This window comes from Haemorhous mexicanus, chromosome 6 (genome assembly GCF_027477595.1).
Source record: "Haemorhous mexicanus isolate bHaeMex1 chromosome 6, bHaeMex1.pri, whole genome shotgun sequence".
Classification (NCBI taxonomy): Eukaryota; Metazoa; Chordata; class Aves; order Passeriformes; family Fringillidae; genus Haemorhous; species Haemorhous mexicanus.
Window position 1 is genome coordinate 23,244,460 of NC_082346.1, and position 20,871 is coordinate 23,265,330.

The 20,871-nt window shown below is 36.9% G+C and overlaps 1 protein-coding gene across 2 annotated transcripts in view; it reads right to left on the bottom strand.

The window, feature by feature from the left end:
• The window catches only part of LRRC4C (leucine rich repeat containing 4C), a 90,344-nt gene that overhangs the window by 46,261 nt on the left and 23,212 nt on the right, over nucleotides 1–20,871 (bottom strand). The window contains exon 2 of one of the 2 annotated variants that reach the window (XM_059849265.1): nucleotides 5,606–5,738. The exons of the other annotated variant lie outside the window; for it this stretch is intronic. The gene's annotated coding sequence lies outside the window, so the exon portion shown is untranslated. The remainder of the gene's footprint in view (nucleotides 1–5,605; nucleotides 5,739–20,871) is intronic. 2 annotated transcript variants of the gene reach the window in all.

The following is a 20,871-nucleotide window of genomic DNA, read 5'->3' on the forward strand; positions in this document are numbered from 1 at the left end:
ACAGCCCTACTGGCTTGTTGTGATGCATCTTGCTCCTGAACATAAGACAGGCTTACATAGAAAAAACTTACATCTAGCAAAATCTGAGATTATTTGGAGATTTGCTTTGTGTAAAGCAAGAAAACAGCATTGCAAGATAAAAATAAACCCTCCATAAATCACCATTCTAATCTAACCTTACAAGTATGCTTCATTCACATGCATATTTCTTTCAATCTGCTCTTGCTCAAAGGCCATATAGACATGAATTCTATCCCTTCCCCTCACTTTATGAGGTTCCACAAGAAGAACTTCCATCCCTGATACTTTGGGTAGATTGTTTGGGTAGATTTAAATGTCCTGGGAAGTTCTAGCTGCAGTCAGTTAATTTGTGCATGTGAGATGTGTTCATCTGCTTTGTTAATTGTCATATTGCCTAATCCAGACTGTTCAATCTTCAGTTCTTCAATCTTTCAGATTTCACTATCTTCATTATAAATATTACATCAGACACTGGATAGAAACAAAAGATGTTATGCATCTGATTTCTGGTATATCAACAATTTCTCACCGAGATCTCACCATCTACAGCAGATGCAAATGTCATCTCAATAAAAACTCTCAAATGCATCTACTCGATGCATTTGAGAGTACATTCTTTCCCTCCCCTTCATGCAGCTTGAGTATGTTCTCTTTTGCAAGTAAAAGTTTAAAGCAGTTTGAAGCTGATCTTTTGTTATCTATCAATTTTATATCGCCAAATCAACAACTAATGTTTTATAAATCCCCAATATGTCAAGGGAATAAGGGAAAAATAATTCTATGTGGTATTCAGATCAACTCTTCTACACCCAGTTTTTTTCTACTGCAGTCAAAGCAAAATTTGTGTTAAAGGAAATGTTAAAAATTGCAGGACATAATTCTGGAACAGTGCAGGAACCACGATATTCAGAGGAAGGTACCTGAACATCCAGTCTTACAAAGAGTAAATACCACAAACTGTTGTCCTTCAGCATCAGAACCAGTTTTCTGCTACTTATCACAAAAGAACTTGAGAACTGAAAAGGGAAATCATAATTTATAAAACGAAGAGGAGAATAATTGGAAAGAAGTTACATAATAACAGAGGAAAAATAAGAGGAAAAAAAAGGCAGGTGAACAAAGCCCAGCCCTACAGAGATTAGGAAAATAAAGAAGTAAATTGAGAGACTGAATCATTTGGCATTCTGACACACTAAAGGGACCAGGTTTTCAACCATTTTCTAATGAAAGAAGAATTTCACACAAGAAGTTTCAACAAAAAAAATATGAAAGATAAGAAAACTATTATAAACAGTGTTATCAGCTTTGGAGAGAGTCATTTAAATGGCATTCAGTAATGCAGGTGAAGGCTGTCTAGTAGCTCATCTCTTTCATATTTGACTTCTCAGATCATTTCAGAGATCCAGTGGTCTATCCTTGTCATGTCACAGTCTTTAGCCCTTTTCTGAAATATTGAAGGAATTGCTGCTGTCCTGTCTCTATTTGACTCTTAAGGGTTATTGACTTTGGTTCTGCCTAAGGGTTCTTTCTTCTAAGACAAAACCCTCGAGATCTCTTGGTGCTTTCTTGCCTGCTAGCAAGGGGTACTGCCAGTTTTGCATGCTCATGCTTTGTGACTGTGGTCTTATCAATCTCCAGCTGTGTAGAGCTAGTTTTGCCCACACAGACATTCAAGAGACAGGCTTTGTTCTAAACACAGCTATGGGATTTGTTAGGTGAAAAGAACTTCTGTTTTCATTTGAATATCTCATTTCTTCTGTTCTGTTTTGAACTCTGGGGCATGCCTCATTTTCAAATGGAGATTTTCATTATGTTTAAGAACACAATTAATTCTGAAGCTGTATACACTTCACTTAATTTGAAAGGTTTGGACTTTTCCATAAATCATGGAAGACAACTGGTTCCTCAGCTGTTACAAAACAGGAAACAAAACCAATCCCTGCATTGACTACTATGACTTTACTCTAAATACCCTCAAAGGGGAACAGTGATTGCATTAATCTTAAAATGTACCAAATGAAAATATTGATCAAACAGACCAGCCCAGCAGCCACTTGTAAACTGACCAAGAAATGCACAGAAAGAGTTCTATTTGCTAGGACATTGTGAAACATTCATACTAGAAGCAGAATCTGGTCAGAATTCAAGGATATATACTTAGTACTGATATCAGATCAATATCACTAGAGTCCAATGAAGATGAAAGCCTCTTACTGAAAATATAAATTACCTTTTAACATCAAGATCTCAAGTTATATTAAAACAGAACTCTTATCTTCTTCTACCTCCAGTCAAAATGGAATTTCAAGAATAGTTCTCATGAAACACAATTTCAGCAGGGAATCAGAGACTGAAACATCAATCCATTAGGCTTCCTATTTCTCAGGAAGTCTTAAGAGTGGAGAAGTTCAAACTTCACTTAATATGTTGCAGATGAAGATATCACAATGTCATCCCCTCTAATTTCAATTTCTTTCCCTATTTGTCTTGAGGGGTTGTAATGTCTTTTTCCAGAGTAAAGCCTGAAATACAAATGATTCTCTATGGCACTGACAGATTCATAGAACCATAGAATATCTGAAGCTGAAAGGATTATCAAGTCCAACTCCCTGTTTCTCACAGGACTACCTAAAAGTAAATCATGTGACTAACAGCGTCATCCAGACACTTCTTGAACTCTCTCGGGCTTAGGGACATGACCATTTCTCTGGGGAAGCCTGTGCCAGTGACCAACCACCCACTGGGTGAGGAACCTCCAATCTGGAGTTCCCCTGGTGCAGCTTTATTCCATTTCCTTGTGTCTTGTTGTTGGTCACTAGAGAGAAGAGTCAGCGCCTTCCCCTTTGCTGCCGCCTCCAAGGAAGATCTAGACTGCAATGGGGTCACCCCAGCCTTCTCCAAGCTGAGCAAACAAAGTGACCTTAGATGCTCTTCATAAGTCTTGCTCTCAGGACCTTTAACCATGTGTGTTGCCTGTGGACAGAGTCTAACAGGTCAATGTGCTTCTTTTGAGGTGCCCAAAACTGCACTCAGTACTCAAGGTGGGGCTGCAGTGTAGAGTGGGACAATAATCTCCCTCAACCAACTGTGCCTGACGTACCCCAGGACACAGCTGGCTCTTTTGGTTACCAGGACACTGCACATTCATTTTGCCACTGTCCCACTTCCCCTATCTCATTCTGCAGGGTTGCTCTCCAGACTCTTCCCATGGTTTGTACATACAACCACACTGACCCATCCCAGTGGAGAATCCTGCACTTGCTCTTGTGGCTCAAATTGCAGAAGTTTGTGGAGAACTGTTGCCTGTGGGATGGACTCAGAATGGAGAAGTTCACAGGGAACCATCGCCCTTGGGAGGGACCCCACACTGGACTGGGGGAAGGATTCCTCTCCCTGAGCAGTGGCAGAAACAACTCAGGATAACCTGGTCATCACCCTCATTCCCTGTCTCCATGCACTGCTGGATGGGGGGAGGTGGAGCTGGGAATTAGGGAGGGATGGAGGTGCGTGTTTTTAGGATTTATTTTACCTCTCATTATCCCTGCTCTGATTTTGTTAGCAATAAGTTAATATTATTAGCAACAAGTTAATTGAATATTGTTTGCAATCAGTTAATATCCCCAGTTTGAGTCTGCTTTGCCCATTATGGTATTTGGGGAGTGATCTCTGCCAGTCCTTATCTCAACCCATTAAATGCTCTTTATATTTTCTCTCTCCTGTCCAGTTTTGGAGGGGATTGACAGAGCATCTTTGGTGGGTACTGGGCACCTGGCCAGGGTCAACTCCACTACACTGCTCATGCTGTGTGTATTAGTATAAAGGCATTTCAAATGTGCTCACCACATCATTGAGCAGACTGATGGACCTGCTAGCACACCATCCCACAAACATTTGCATGCTACCCCCAGGCTTTTCACTAGTGAGCTTGGTTTTATCCCTTTCTCCCTTCAACTCTAGTTTAAAGCTCTTTTAATGACACCCATTAACTATTGGGCAAAGATCCTTTTTCCCCATCACAAAGGATTGTCACTAAAGCATCAGCAAAGGAATAATACAGACGTTCCATGAGACTCCACCCACACTTCAGGTAGAAAAATGCAACCAAGACACCTGAAACACAGGTGTAAAGTAAAGTAAAGTACTGACACTGGATCCTCTGGATCTCAGACCATAAGCAAGCTATTCCTGTCTTTGTTTACAGTAAAGTACCTAAGACAAATTGGTGTAATTTCTCGTAAAGACTACTGGGCCCTCACTAAAAAAAGGCAATGAACTCATTTCTACTAGATAATAGAAAACCAAATTAGGTCTGGAGAAGCTAGGTTGTTGAAAAGTAGATCATAAGCTGAAAACTATCACCACATGTATAAATGCAGGAAACAAGGCCTCCTTTTCTTGTATCAAACATTTCTTCTGTGACAACTTTGTGAACTGTAGCAGTAGATTCTCTGAACTGTTTTAATGAATGAATGTCAGGGAGATCATCAGCAACAAAAGGAAGGTATTTCCCAGACACATTTGAAAGCCTAACCTAGTATTCAACCAGCCAAAACATCTATACTGAGCAAAGAAAAAATATTTCCCCATTAAATGATATTTTATGGTTTTTCGGTGTCTCATGGGATGTGGGAATAGCTCCTTACGAAAACTTTTGCATCAAAAATCCCACTTTATTTTCTACCAGTGTGATTTCCCATTGTTATTTTTTCTTGCACTCTGCATACATTAAGGCACATTAATAAAGGGAAGAAGCAAGTCAGCCTGTCAGATATTTCAAAACGTACCATGGGAAATGATTGGTTTAGGATGAGTGAACAAAATCTGTTTGTTCAGCAAACTTTATTTTAGCTGAGAACCAAGAAATGTGTGTATAGCATGGAAATGTGTGTATATGATAAGTTAACTGGGCTCAAAAATACACCATATAGCCAGGCTTTTGGGACAGCAGAAAATGTTTTGATGCTTCATGGCTCAACTCTACCTTTTAACATGAAGGAGAAAGCATTACAGTTATTCTGAGGGATGACAGATTTTTAGTTTGCACATTTTCTTGGACTTCAGAGATGCTGGGAACAAAAATATCCATAGTTAAAGCTTCAGGCTAGGAAGAGAGTCTCCACAAGCACAGTAGCTAAGGTGAAATTGAAAGAACCCAATACAACATGATTATGTACTTTTAAAACTATTAGCTCTCCCTGTGAAAGAACATTTTACTGTTCTAAATTATTGTAGGGTTTATAAACTGGCATTTTCAGGGTTTTAATTCCTGTAAAGAATTTTAATTCCTATAAATTTCTTGGAAAGTTACTGCAAGTTTGTGATTAGTATTCTCTAACAGGTCCACAGGAAAACAAGAAAAGCCCTGTAAGACACAGCATCCAAATTCTCTCTCACACGGGGATAGTAATTGAAACTCAGCATAGTTTAAGAAACTTGGGAGAGATATTCAGGGGATGCTGTATGAAGAGTCAGACAACAACAAAGGCTTGTGCTCTCCTTCCCTACCAGTTTGATGCCATGCATTCCAGCACACCCATGGAGCCTGAAAAGCTGACTTGCATAACAAAAGCCTAACGTGAATTACCTTTTCAGTAGGTTTACCGTCTCGGGAGGTGATGTTTCTCCTCGTTTCCCAAACTACCCCTGGACCTTCTCATCCTACTAGCCCATTGGAGACTGTTCCACAGAGCTGCCTGGACCCCCCCACAGCATCCACCCTGTGGAAGAAACACAGATTGAGAAACCGTGACGCAGCAGTTCAATCTTCTCTAGACATCAATTGATGACATTGAGAGTGAATAACTCAGGTAGATTAACCAGGATCTTGAGCTGTCACACACAATCTGAGAAGGGAGGGGAGTTGTAGGATTGCAGTGCCCCCTCAATATATGTAGGTGTGGCAGAACTGCTGAAGGCACAGTCATTTCAAGAAGACTTTTAAGGAACAAATAAAAACAGAGATTTCAAAGGCAGCAATTAGCCAATAATGTGATCACCTAATCTTACAGATGACAGCCTTGCCTTGCCTGTTAGAAATGCCTGTATTTTGCATACTTAGCAGTAATAGCAAGGGGGTGGTTACTTCTGTATTTCTGTAATGAGTAGCTTCATCATACACCATAGAGGGCAAGGTGGTTGAATTCAGGTCGTTTCCTGTCATTAGTGACAGTGCAACATGTCTGTGTATACCTCTTGAGGGCAAGACATTCCTTCCAGCACTGGAAACTTTCTTCTTCTAGAGTCTTACATGCACACCATAGTAAAAATTAAAATTTGAAAAAAAGTTTAAAAATCAATTAATTTGATAAATAGTTTTCAAGTTATAGCCTTTATATAATGCATCAAATTTCTGTATCAGTAATAAATAAAGATTATAAACAATAATCATGCATAAAATTTCATAGCTTCAAAACACAGTTAGGTATGAGATATAAAACGGGACTTTTTTTTCAAATCTTTTAAAAAAATTGTTAATTTGTAAAAGAAAAAAAAAAAATCTACTTTCTCTTTTTTATGAAAAAAGACAATTGAGTAAATCATTATATCAGAAAACCCACAAGTCACTGATTCTGTTTTTCAAAGACCTGCCTGCTTTCTATTCCTTTGGCCTTGGCTGCCTAGCAACCTCCACAGAGCTTTCTTAGTCTATACTAATTGTGGAGAGTTTTCATTTATATATTTATTTATGAGAATGTCTATAGGAAGATGCAGAAACAAAGAGCTGTTTGTTCCTTCCTTCTAACAGTGGATTCCAAACATGTCATCTCAGTGTCTCAGTGAAGGACACAGCCCTCAGCTTTGCAGAGGTACCAGCCTCCTTGATTTTGCTGGGGAAAAAGCTATTTCTGTTAGACAAAGGCTTAGTCTCCGTAGGAAGTTACTGATGTAACAGGCACTGGTATACCTTGCCCTCCCTGTTGGTTTGATTCATTGATAAGTTTTTTCACCCTGGATTCTTAGGTGCTTATGTAAGGTTTTTGTGCTGATGCAGCCTGCAGCTCTTACTTAACATGAAGACAGTTTGTGCTACTGCTCTGGGCCACCAACAGTTCCAGTATCAACCAAGGTCTAGAGGGAAACGGAGACTAAAACTGATCTGCTGTGTCTGTGACTCAGAGCAGGACAATCTGGAAGGCTTGGATGGCACTGCTTGTTATAATAAGTAGTTTGAAACAGGATATGGACTGTCTTTCCCTGAGCCAGCCATCAGCTTTGCATGGAAAAGACTATTTTCTCAGGGGTTTTTCGGTTGGTTTGGGTTTTTTTTTTTCCCTTCATTATAAGTGCAAAATTGGGGATGTCATAGAAAATATCTCTATGCTACATTGAGAAAATACATATTCTCTTGCCAGTTCTATTCAACCAGCACTTTGCAAATACTTTATGCCCTTATCAACACAGCAGCCTCCTCCAATCGAAAAGAACGAAAAAAAAAGAGAGAGAGAGAGGAAGGGATGGTCAAATATGTGTCCTGAAGAGCTTAACAGGCTCTCTCAAACGATGTGGTGAAGAAATGCCAGGTGTTCATAGCTTGCAGTCATGTGGGGGGGATGTAGGGTTTGTGTCTCACTACTCCAACCCTGAGCTCAGATGGAAGAGCTTGCATTTACCTCTGGCTCAAACTGAAGCCTGAAACACAACAAATCAATACGTCTTAGGATATCTCAATATACCTTAATCACTTGATTCCATTTTTTTTTTCCCTGATTAAGTTGACCTTTAGCTATGTTTTGTCCTTAAATGAAATGCAGGGGATCCGTGACAGAACATAAATCTGAAACCAGATCTTCTAACTTCCACTCAATTTCTTACCAAAAGAGCTACAGACAAAAAGATCAGGTTTTTGTAAGCTTGTAGGATTATGGAAGCATTTTTAAATCTTGGTGTTTACATATGCTTATGCATCAGTAAAAATTTACTCCCAATTCAATACTGGGGAAATAATATATTTTAAAAAATCTCCTCAATATTGTAACAGGCAATAAAAATATTGGTCTGTTGGTTGGGTGGTATATCAGTGTCCAATGAAATAAAATAAGAGCAACAAAATGAATGACAGGAATTTTTCAAAAATAATCTGCTGGTTTAAAGAATTACATTTTGTAGAACAACTTAAAAACCGTGAAAATACTCAAAAAAACTAAAATGGGCAAAACTATTCAATGAACAGGAGGAAGAAAGTTACTGGAAGTAAACAGAGATCTAGGATTTCTTTTTTCTATTCATGGGCTAACAATAAACAATTTTTTTAAGTTCCTTTCCCTCTGTCATTCCACACAGTAATGTATATTTGTAGTTAGCAGCAAATATCTCAATCTGTACTCCTCCGAGTTATTGTAATACAAATAAATTTCAAATATAATATAAAACTAAGTAATTGCTTATTGAAAATGAGGTTCCATATGTATGTTCATTTTTCACAGAGCATGATTATTATAGCAAAACTTGAGCATGTGGTGTTTCCTTCCCTTACAAAGTATGATCACAATTACATATGTTTTTAAATGTTAAGTCAAACTCTCTGAAAATAAACCTACTGAAGAGTACCAGAACCACAGACTTACATGTCTGTTTTCTCACTTTTGTGAGAAGTCTGCTTTTAATAAGTTCAAGGATATGTAATTAGACAATAGAGAAAAAGACTTCTTCATGCATTTTTATTTTAAAAAATATATAATAGGGTTTTCTACAGAATGAATAAAATTGAACCATGCTAAAGCAGCTAGAAAAGGAAATTCAAACAGAGAAAATGAACTTTCTCAGGGTATATGGAAAAATAAGTTGCATGCACCCCCATTCAAAATTTCAGAGGCTTTAATTAGGTACTAAATCTACTACATTTACACTGAAAAAACCTCACCTGCCATGTACTTATGCTCCCAAAAAAAGAGAATACTAAAGGGAGAGATAATCCTCCCTCCCTCCCCAAAGAGAGAGATGCAAAATGCCTTTGGTTTTTGGGTATGGACTACAGAAAAATGAAATGCTAGGGAGAGTGTGGAAAAAGGCAATTACAAATGAAATGGGAAAAAGAGAAGAAGAAAATTATCAATAAGAAAGCATAATCTTTGCTTGAATAACTAACTCACCAAGGAGAATTGCAAGAAACCTTTTTGGAGCAATCAATAGTATTATTCCAACACTCAGCTCCTCATTTCAAGGGCACTGATTTTACTTCAGACTTAGGCCAGTAACTGATCAAAATTTGGTTTAAAATATTTAAATACTTTCTAACAATTCATTATGGCAATAAGTAAGAAAAACTCATTGAAGTTATAACTGGGCTTTAGTAATAGTTCTCAAAGCAGCTATATTTTTATAGATTGCCAAGGGATGAAAAAAGCTGCAGTAAAAAGAAGATTAATTAAAGACAAAACATAGCAACATATGCTACCATGATGACAGTAAAGAACATAAATAAGCAGAAGAGAAAAAACAGTTACCCAGTTCCTGCTATTTTTAATAAATATCACTAACAGGGTAACATTCAACTGCCAAAAGAAAGGAGGTTGTTATACTCTGTTATTACGTCTGGCCCTGAATTGGCATTCCAAAAGAGCACGAGTTTCTTGTGGATTCAAGGCCTTATCTGCCTGCTCCTGTAGTCTTGGGTAGCCTAGGATGTGTGAAATAGCATTAGATTCTGTTATTTAGGAATCTGAATCACTTGCAAGCTGTTAGTAGAAATGGGTGTGAGCTCTGGGTACTCACATGTTAAATAACAAGAATAAAATCCATAAAACAGAAAATCATAGTGTGCTATGCCCATGTAAGGCTTTCACCTCAGGGTACAAAGACAAAATACTAGAAAGTTCCTTAAAGAAAGGCGTCTGTATACAAATTCTATACTAGCAGTAAATATGAAGAACTTAGAGCTAAATCTCACCTCTGACTGCTGACTCACTGTGCAGTAAAACAAGCTACTGGTGTTTCCTTGATGGTTCAAAAAGGTGTTCTTACTAGCTTTTATTCCCTTTAGTTTTTGGCATATTCTGCTGTTTCAGAGCTCTATTTTATTTACATGCTTAAAAGAACAGAACTTTTTTTAGACTTCAGAATTGGCCAAACCTCCAAAAACCCTGATTATTTATGGCCAAGGTCATAACTACTTTTTCCTGATCTTTCATCTTAGTTAAACCCTGAGTAAGAATTACACTCTTGCATAAAACCTGTACTTTCTATATATACTGCACTTCTCCTTTTTCTTCTTTCAAGAATGCTAGATGAAAACAAACCAAAGAATAGTTGTATGCCTGGTATGCTAATTTTTTTTAAATATTTCTGTATTTGAGTTAAGCAGATGAGGATTAGGTAATTCTGCATGGCTGTCTCTCCTAAACCAATTCAAATAAGGTGTACCTTCTAAATTCTAAAATAATTTTCCCTGTGATCTGCTGCAGCAAAGATATTCACTCATACACTATTGATTGGAAATGTTTTTGTACATCTAATCAATAAATGAGTTAATATGTGTTAAACCAATCTTCTAGACTATTTGTCTTGCTCAGCCTAACTAATACAAAGCTGTGAGTGATTCATTTCAGAGCAGCAGCGCAGTGTGAAAACCAGACTGGTGTCTTTTTAATGTGAGTGTCTGTGTGTGCTTATAAACACAAAATGTCATTAAAAATATTTTCCCCTGACAATATTTCCCCCATTTTAAGATCAGTTCTATTGACTCTTAATAATGGTCTCCAGATACTCATCTGACAAATGGCTGTTTAATTTATTTTTTACTGTGAAAGATTTGACCTGGTTTGTTCATCTATAAATACACATTTTTGTACTCTAGACACAAATATGCATTTGTTTTAGCTTTCATCCCTGCTGTGTTTGTATAACACAGTGGGATATTCACAAACAGAAAGAAAAGAGATCGAAGAACATTTGATAGTGTTTTCTGGCATTTTGAATACAGCAAAAAAAAAAAAAAAAATTAGTGTCTACTTCATCAAGTGCTAAATTCAGTATGGCTGAAATGAAACAGAGAGTGGGCCAGAGAAAAAAAAATCTTCATCTTAGGTGGAAAAACAACTCATATTGTCAACAAAGCAATAGGATGGGTGCCACTGAGTTCTACTGAACTGATAATTTTAAAATTATATTCAACTTCTCAACTAGCATATCTGGTATAGCCCCAGCTTAGCAATAATTATAAAGACTTTTGCTATACCAGAATGTAATATCATCAAAGGAGTCTGTGAGGATCTCTATCTCTACAAAAAAGGAAGGTGACAGTCTTAACAGATCTCGAGTCACAGAAAAATTCCAAAAGCAATTTTGAGTTCCAGAGTCCTATTTTAATCAAAGTAAGACACAAGTCATTGTTTTTGAAAAGCAGCTAAACCCATTTTTTTCTTTTAAAAAGAAATTCTGAAACTGAAATTCTCTATTGTTAGTAGTACTGTTAGTGTTATTATTTATGTGAATTATTCTTATTTTCTATTCCTCTGCTGGTGTATATATTGCTTATATCAAAATTTTACAAATCTTTTATCTACCTAATACCATTTGGTAGAGTTTTCAGTTATTAATTAGAAGTGAATTTATGTAAATCAGCTTCAGAAACAAAGCATGGAAGACAAACAGCTGGCACTAAATAACCCTTAAGATCTGTTGTGATCCAAACAATTTTATAATTCTGTTACATGAAAGGAATTACAGGATGCTCCTACTCACTGGTTCATGTGGATACTTCCCAGTCACAATTCATTTCCCACATCAGAGAGTTCCAAATAAAGAAAATTTCAATTATATTAATAACACAAAATACCTACCCCCTTATTTAATCTATTTTCTGCCCTTTGTACCCTCAAGGTATTGTGAAAGAAAGTGACATCATTTGCTGGTGTTGCACATGGGAAAAAACTTATTCCCTGAGTTACCAAAAAGAAAGATTTTGAAAGGTGCCTGCTTTGTAGCTGAAGAACATCTTTCAGAAGATTTGAAGAATATGATTTATCTTATACTAATGAAGAAGGTGATTTATTTTACAGTATATGTGCATAGTCACGTATCGTTGTTACTCTTGAGGTGAACTTAAGGTGGAGACTGACAAGCAGGGACTGAAGCACAGGTAATAATATTCCCTGCAACATACTGAGTAGAAATAGCTGAGCCTTGCATTGCTGGAAGGTGGCATGCACTGTTACCTGAAAAAGAGCAGGGACAAATCCCCAAATTGTTATTGAAAACTGAAAAAACCCACGAAACTATTGATGTAGAGCTATTGAAGATCAAAATATTTTGAGTGCTATTGCAACAGTGTAGTCCACTAGTACAAAACAAAGAAGTTAAAAATATCAACTGCTTTCTTATCTGCAAATTTTTCATAGATTAGTGATGCATTTCTCTGCTACTAATTATATTTTTAAAATGTTTCCAAAAATAAATACAGCTACAAGCAATTAAAACCTATAAATTAACAGATTGATTATGTGTCATTGGTCACACAGTACAATGCTGATGGTTAAGATGGGATGATCCAGCCTTAATGGCTAGAAACACACAAGAAAAATATTTGAACATTTCAGGAAAAGCAACTGAGGCTTTAAACATAACAAGGACATAAAAATCATTTTTTCTCTTTAAAGAGAAGGTAGTTTGGAAATTACGTTCAATTTAAAACAAGTTCTCTTCCCTCTGAAGAGTAAAATGGGAATAGTCACCACATCTCTACCAGGAACATTTGCTTCCTGTTACACTGATTATCAAGATGTGAAAAATACCATCAGTTCCAGCCCAATACTCCAGTTTTCCAAAACTGTCAAAACCGTATTCATGCAAAAGAAGTATCCAGACAAGCAGAATGAAACAATCTGATAGAAAATGGCACAAACAACCACGGGCAGTGGTGCCCAGCTTATGAGCCCTCATTAAGATACATGAACTCAGCTGGTACATTTTTCTCTCCAGAATATGCTGCGCCCATTTTCACATTGCAAATTTGGAATCAAATAAATTAGCATCCTGTAGGCCTTATAAAGTCTCAGAGCAGACTTAGACTTTGCAAGCAGGTTATCTGGTTAAGCATTTTAGAAATATTTGCAAGCAGAATTTTATCATCTCAAGTATTAATTTCTATGGTCTGGGAATTACAGTTGTACCTGCATTAGCTATACGTTAATGACCTTTTTTATTGCAAAAAAAGTATGGTAAAATTTGCAGAAATATCCCTTTTACCCTTTTTTTTTCAATTCTACATTTAAATTTGGTCTATTTTTTTAAATACAGTGAAATGAATGTGTAATCCATAAAATTTTGTTTAACATAATTAAATGTGCAGAGTGCCCACACATCCTGGAGAAAAAATAAGTTTGGTTATTTAAAAGAGCAGCAGTGCAAACTTTTTTTTGCATATAATCTAGTAGATAAAGTACTTGCAAGGAACGAGGGATACTCAGTTCAATTCCTGCTTCAGTTTGAACTGAAGCTCTTCCAGAAAAAAGTTTATTTCACAGCACTAAGGCTGGAAAAGACCTCTATGATCACCAAGCCTAACCATCAAAGAGCACCACCACAATGTTCACCATAAAACCATGGCCTCAGCGGCCAAAACCACATGTCTTCTGGATACTTCCAGGGATGGCAACTGGGATGGAACCACTTCCCTGGGCAGCCTGATCCAACGCTTGACAACCCGTTCTGTGAAGAATTTTTTCCTAATATCCAGTCTAAACCTCCCCTGGCACAACTTGAGGCCATTTCCTCTCTTCCTGCCACTTGTTACCTGAGAGAAGAGAAACTCCCACCTCACTACAATCTCTTTTCAGGCGGTTGTAGAAGTGATAAGGCAGACTTCATGCCCCCGCAGCAGAACCACGCTTGCTAGCCATGTGAAATTTCTGAGGACAAAAGGAAAAGAAGGAGCACACAAGGTGGTGATCTGGACATGGAAAGATAGCTCTGGTTCAGAACTGGGTTCTGCTTTGTTTATTTGGGATTATGACTATAGTAGAAAGGCCATATAAAATGTACCTTCAAGATCAGTAATCCAAAACTGGTCTGGCAATCAATTGTAATCTTTGTTGCCTACCTTAGACACTGCTCACCAGAGTATTAGAAAAACCTTAATCTATGGGTTTTAGATACAATATATTGATCAGTATCTTGAAATACACCCCAGAAAACAAGTATGTTCTCCTTAACAGCACACTCAAAGCATGGAAACCTTTTGAACAGAGCTCAAGAGATTTCAGCTCAACTAAATCTAGAGTAGACAAAACCCCTGAATGTATTCTTGGTTGCCTGTCTTATTTCAAGAAGGATGAAGAGAACACCTCACTGAGACCTAGCATATGTTCAGCCTCCCAAAAAGAGACTGTTACAAGTTTTATCTAAATCATTATAGGCTATAAATTTTATCGCTTTTTGAATTTCTGTCTTGAACATTCATTACATTTTGTATGAAAGGCCATTTTTTATCCAAGATAAGGGAAATTAAAAAAGGAAGGAAACAAAAATAAATCACACCTTGTGTGACTGCAGTTGTCCAGGGCTGGACTGTAGAGGAAGCTGTGGGGCAATTTCTCCACAGGAAAGCAATTGTGCTGCACCACTGCTTAACTTGTCAAGCAGCAGCACACATTGACCAGTGGACCCAGTTTGGGACATAAGATATAAAATAAAACCTGACCATGTTTTATGCTTGTATTCAGTAACATAGAGAAATGCACAACAACTATACTGGACTCCTGAGTGGGAGGGAAAGAAAAAAATAAAATAACACATCCAGAAACATATAGTTATGTAACTTTGCAAATGTGTCAAAACAAAACTTCAAATGACAATCTACATGGTAAAAATTTCAACAGGTATCATTGTATTAAAGAAGGAATCTCAGTTTTGCTAAAAATCCCCCCCGCAAAAAAAAAAAAAAAAAAAAAAAAAAAAACTATAAATTTGAAATTTGATAGAAAATTCCCATTATTTTCCCCCTTTATTCAAATACTCATTAGAAATAAAATTTAGTCTTTGGCTGAGATCCAGTATAATCAGTCTAACTTTCAACTTGAGAAGCAGGTATTGTACCCAAGCAACTAAAAATCCCTAAGAAAACTCACAAACCCAGCAAAGTATGCTGCTAGGAGACTTCAGAAATTTGAGTTCAGAGACCATCAAATTTGTGACACGTGTTTGTCTAAGATAGTGGGTTTAGTGGTTTAGAGAAATATCATATCCTCCCATGAAGAGTTTCAGACTCCTCTTTACAGAACACTCTCCACACTTTCCCTGATTTCCCCTAGCCCAAGGCTCGAATCTCATCGCAGATGAGTACAGCACCCAAGCTCCTGACACAGCCACATGGAGACAGTGATTCCAACATATCCCATTCTCCATCTATTCTCTTATCAGGGCTTACATGTTATTATCTCTAAAGTCTGTGTTTTCTTCATTTCGAATCATGCAATACAGTCACAAGGTGAAAGCTCATATTTTGTTGACTTACTAATTGAGAAAGTAGATGGAGTACTTGAAGCATGCATTACTACACCTTTTTTGTTGTTGTTGGTCCTGTCAAGAAGTTTAACATGATTTGTGAAAGCTTGGAAATGCTAGCTCTTGCATTTTTACTCATATTTATTCATTAGAAAAATTAAGCAAAGAAAACGTCATATCGCTCTGAAAGCCAGTTCTAGAATGAGATGGAAACTTGCAATCCCCTTAATTTCTCTGCTTAAAGAATAATCAGTGCAGAGAAAGAATACCTAATTTACAAACATTCATTCAATTCTTTGCTTATCAGCTAAGGTAGTCAGGAGAAATGTCATTATACAAAACTGATGTTTGCTTCAGCAGCAGAGGGAGTGAGAACAGAACACTTTATAAACACCTCCAAGGAATTGATAAGGGATGACTGCAGTTATTGGCATCAGAGGCACAGACAAGGAGCTTCTCACCCGTTGCTAATGCCACAAGCTACCCAATCACTCCATCTATAACAACACCCACAGGAAAAAATCTGAGACCATACTCTGCATATTTTCAAAACATCCAGCACGGAGCATTTCTTCCTTCTAAATACATATTGTAAAAGAGTTTCTAAGGAACTATCAAATGAATTTATACACTCATAATTCAGTGGATTCCTGACTGCTTACTTCTTTCAATGGCTTAGAGTTGCTAGCACCTAGAAAATTTATTTTACTTCAGGTGAAAGAGTTCTCTGGTCTGTGTAAAAGAAGAATGCAAATTCTACATTGTATCTTATTAAGTTCCAGATGGTCACAGACAGCAGCACAGCGACAAACATAACCTTCCTGAGTAATCACAAATATGCTAATAAAGTACAGCATATACAGCATACCTGGGCCGTTACCTTGACTGACTTTCTAGCTATGAATTACTTCTCAAAAGTTAAATAATTGTTGAGCTAGCCCATGGGTTTATTGCTTTTCTGAATCACACATACAGCTAGCTAATGGTTCTGATTCCCATCCTAAGAAATATGCATAGCACAGGAAGATTTTGCTGTACTGCAGCCATGGCAGAGCTATTTAAGCAAATGAAAATGTCTCCTTAAGAGCAGGTTTCTTTCTGTGCTTGCTCGCATCACAGAGAAACAGAGCTAATGCTACGCTCCTGTGAGTGCTTTATGCATTCTGACAAACCAAACGAGGTTTGTCAGGAGAGGCTCTAGGCAGCATGGAACTGCTGCAATTTTACATCTCATTGATTACCACAATGGGAATTGAAAATGGTTCTCTGCTTTCAATGTGATATTAAAAATACTGTTGCAGATCTCAGAAAAATATGCAGGTTCTTCAGTGAAGGGAAAACTTTGTACAGCATTGTTTCCTCTTGAATTTGAGTCAGGCCCATCTGACCTTTACGAAGGCTAATAATAAAGCTATAAGGTGACATGCAGTAAAACATGTCATTCTGTGAGTCCTTCTGCAAGAGGATACGTGAAACAAAAAGGCAGTTCAATACCCTGAGGCTTTGGGGATCTGCTTGTTTTGTGGTGTGTGCATCCTGTATCCTGCTGGATTTACAGAGAGTTTGTGGGAACCCACATGTCACAACAAACAATACTAAAACAACAAGGCCTAAAAACGACTGTAAGAAAATTAAGATTTATTATTACTGTCACACCGTGTTTGTCATTGGCTGGTTTGATGTTTTGGAGAGGTTTTCTATGAATTTTCAGAAGAAGGATTATTGCTTTTATACAAAAAATCTGAAATCCTTTCTGTTCCCATGTCTTCAATGATTTATTTTTGCAGAATCCAGCAGTCCCCATCCACAGAATTTTACCATTTTATGAGGGACACAGTCACATTTTAAGCAGAGCAAAACAACCCCAAAAGCACAGAGAATAATCTACAGTGACAGCAGTAGAAGTTTGTTCTACTCAGAGATTGCAAATGACATATGTAGTACCATGTGCTAAGCAAGCTGTGATAGTCACTAACCCTTTGAGGTGCCTAGCAACCCTCAGCAGCATTCAGGGGGAAGAGAAGATTTCCAGCACTCAACAGAATTAGATTCCTAATAAAACTGTTTACTCAGAATCCTAGCAGCCCTCAATGGTCTCTAAAATCAGGCAGAGGGAAGCATACTTAGCACAAGACCAAGTCATTAGTTAATGCAATTGCAGCACCAAAGCCAATTGAATTTAAAAAGGAAATCTCAGTATTTAAAAATAATGTCAGGCTTATAGAACTACCAGTGGACTGGTCAACCAACTGGGAATCAGAAAATCAGAGTTATTATGTAGGATAAATATCAGCTACCTTTCTGATATTTATCCTACATAATAACTATACACAAATATCTATACCAATGCTTTACATTTACATACAATTCAGATACATTTTCAGCACACACACCATATAACCAAAAATTAGTGTAACAGACAACCTGATCAATGGAGTTTGAAATGATACAAAAATTGAAAACCAAGCTTCAGTAAATTAATGACATCTGTGGTATTCCCACCTGTATATCCAATCACAGGAAGCTGGATGCAGAAATCAAACACAAGCATTTCCAGTGACTCACATTAGGACACACTGGGATCCAGGTATCAGCTAAAACTAAGTCTGTATGATAAAATAAACATGCCATTCAATAAAAAAAAAGAAGCAAAACCTCCAATGTCACTCAAATACTACCAAGCACTCAATAAGAACTAAGGGATGTGTGTGGACAGCTGGTAGTTTGATAAATAGCAGAACAGGAATAGAAAACCCCTGTCACAGACCAAAAGTAGCTTTTGAGAATTCACAAATATCTTGTCCTTGCTGGACAATAATGTGATAAAAATAAAGGCAACAGTCTGCCTAGAAATCCAGTAAGTAATCTAAGTAATCATCTTAAGGACATTAAAGACCAAGAATAAATTTGTGTAAAAAATTTTGTCTTGGATTTCTTGATCCTTTGATATAAAGAAAGATAAAGATAAATGAAATAAAGCCAGAGATGGGGATGGGACAAGCCTCCTATTCCACTTGAAAAAACTAGTTTTTCCAGAACAATAGCCATCTGCTAGCCAAACCCAGCAAGAATTTAATTTTTCTGCAATAAGAAACTCTTTCACAGGAAACTTTGTGATGTGTACAACTGCATCTGTGACAGCTGTTCTCATCTGCTGGTAATTGGTCTGCTGGAAAGGCATTAATATGAACTTTAATACTAATGGAATCATTATCACTCTTGGGGTTTTTAATATATACATATATAACCTATCACCTACTACTTCATATGGTGATGGTGCTTCACCCATTGCAAACTTTTTGGTATAAAAGAATATTTTTTTCTGGTTTTTTTTTTTTTTTTTTTTTTTGTAAATGTCATATACCTACATAGACTAAACCTTTTAATATCAACAGCAACTTATCCTGAAACATTGAATATTTAAAATAAAAAAAAAAAAAAAAGTAGTACTTTGTAAATTTCAAATAATTATATTAGTTTCTAACACGATAAAAAGTTTTAGATTGGCTATTCTTCAATATAACTGGCTTCAGCTGTTCCAGAAGGTCATCAGGTGGTACAAAAGGCCTGACCTGCTGATAGCAGTCACTGAGAGTTCTGCAAACAGTGAAACAGTAATTTCATTAGTATAGTTCTTACACAGAGCAGTGCATTGGAATACCATAGAACCACAGAATGGCTGAGGTTGAAAGGGACCTCTGTAAATCATCTGATACAAAACCCATTCTCAAGCTCCCAGATGCAGTTGCCTCTGGCCCTGCACTAGTGCAAGGGGTTGTTCCTCCTCAGGTACAAAACTTTGCATTTCTCTGTGTTGAATTTCATGAGGTTCCTGTCAGCCCATTTATCCAGCCTTTCAAGATCCCTCTGGATGGCAGCACAACATGCTGAATATGCATTCATAACACATTCTGGGGTCACTTGTTTAATACACTGCTAATTTTGTGACTTCACCTATTTTTTTCTTTATTTCTTCCAGTGAAATGCAAAAACAATAACGCTTTCCCCTTCTTCTTTTGCCATTTACTGAATCAATATTATATGCATTATGTGTCTTTCCAGCAGAGACTGAATTTTTTTTCTTAATTCCTGGGAAGTATCTATCACATTACAAATGCTGATATGAGAAAAATAAACCACTGCAGCTTGGGTCTATTAGCCTCACAACGAATGCTCTTCATTTGAATGCATTAAATCATAAAAAAAAAAAGTGATATAATAAATGAAACATCTCTAATCTCATCTTGTTGCTCTACTGAAAGTCTAGGGGGTCTAAAGGGCTGAATTATAGCCAAAGGGATTTTTTGTTGATGTTTTAGCTGTTTGGGATTTTTTTGAAAAAGAAAAGAAATAAACTAAGGCACTAAAGTTCTAATTTTGGGCACCCAGTGATGGAAACCTTATGGCCTGAACTTCTGGGTTACTAAAGTTACAGTGAATTCAAAGTTAGGCATCATCACTGTTCTGTAAATTCAGAGTTTGCAGGTATTTAAAGTTGGTTACTTGCATACCAACACATCCAACACAGAATATTAAATAATGTATGGCAATCCACTCCTCTGAAAAAGGATTATGTAATTTTAACCACCTTCTAAGAAGTGGAATGATCATAATCAGTGAAAATCAATAAAATATCTCATAAATGGATTTCTACAGAATTTTTAAGTTTTATTACACTATTATTCACATTATTTTGTATTTAAATGAATAAAAATTAAAGTGGATATGAATTTTTGAATAACTTTGAAACTTTAAACTACATATGCATTGTATATACAGCTATACTGAATCTCATGCTGGATTAGTGGCAGTCTCAGCATAACGAAAATCTCTAGAAGAATGTTTCAAAGCTAATTGACAAAAACATAAATTTTCTCTCAAATTTGCCTTCAGGGCAGAGGGAAACCAAAAACTTGTCCTTTGCAAGCTCTTTTCCACTGACAAGGAATGATGGCCTCTGAGGAGGAAATACTGCCAATCACAACAGCCTTGATCATGTGCATGGCCAATACCAAGAGGAATCTTGGATTCAAAGCATTATGGGATGACAAAGAACTTTTACCAGTATATCTCACATTATCTTTGTCCATTGTCTCCTTCATATACCTTACACAAGTCTGATGCAATCATGGGTGCCAAGTCAGCCTAAGTCTAAGCAATCTTGCAACCAAAATGATAATGACAAGCAGGATATTCAGAGAAGAAAGAGTAACCAGAAAAGCTCATTTTAGGAGGAAAGATTAGTCCAAGATGACTAAATGAAACAAACAAACAAACAAAAAAACAAAAAAAACCCCCACCAACATGATTTTATGAATATCTGAAGGTTACAGATCTTGAGAAAGAAAATTTAGCATGATACAGCAAGAATGAAATGCCAATAAAACAACAATAGTATGAAATGAAGGTAAC